Genomic DNA, 893 nt, shown 5'->3' with positions numbered 1-893 from the left:
CAGCATGGCAGAGTTTGCTACATTTATTCCCAAATAATAAATTAAACACCTTGTTTTCTCTTTAGACATTTAAAAAAAACCTTAATTTTAAACATACTGATTTCCTTTTAACACAAAAGCAGAGAATTTTTGCTGCATATGGTTTTGTTCTTCTCTGGAAATAAAGCCAGAAGTACAAAACTATCAGGTGAGTTAATTGACCCACCCAAACCTAGATTTTGTTCCCACAGTGCCTATTTCCTTGTACCATTTGTGGCTGTCCACAAGGAGAAATGTGTAGCCTTAACTGGTTACATTAGAAAAAAGATTAACATCAGCTTTTATACTCAGTCTAAAGGGTTTTTCTAAAAAGAGGGGGCAGATAATAAAAGAAAAATAAAGACAACTAGGGAAATAAATGAAACAGTACAAAGGATTATCAAAGATGGTTCTTTTGAAACAAACTTTGGCAAGATTGATAAAGGCAAAAGAATGTGAAAAGAATGTGTAATAGCATGAAGAAGCCTGATGGCCCCTTTATCATATTCTTACTGTTTATGTGAATAATGTATGTTTATCACCTGTATAGGGTTTCTGTGGCTTCACCAATATTGTGTTTAATTTCCCCCCAGTGTACTAGGCAGCATTGTAAGAGAGCTTCACACATACCCACCAGGGTTTCCCACCCAGTTGTCTGGGTATAATGAGAAGGGGCTGGTAGAAAAGTGGGCAGGTGAGGGGCATGGCACACCAGAATGCTGTTTTGGAAGCAGTGGCATACAGGTTAACCCAGGATGTTCTCTCTCCCCAGAAACTTCGCTGTGCTTCTGCAGGCACGTAGTAACACATGCCTGTGTCTAAAATCAATTCTAAAATGGGTTTGTATATGTTATCTTCAATACATTATTTCACTG

This window comes from Eumetopias jubatus, unplaced genomic scaffold (assembly GCF_037043125.1).
Source record: "Eumetopias jubatus isolate StellerSeaLion01/CBP00866 unplaced genomic scaffold, mEumJub1_p1.0 scaffold_10, whole genome shotgun sequence".
Classification (NCBI taxonomy): Eukaryota; Metazoa; Chordata; class Mammalia; order Carnivora; family Otariidae; genus Eumetopias; species Eumetopias jubatus.
The sequence above is the reverse complement of the archived record's forward strand: the minus strand, read 5'-3'. Positions refer to the sequence as shown.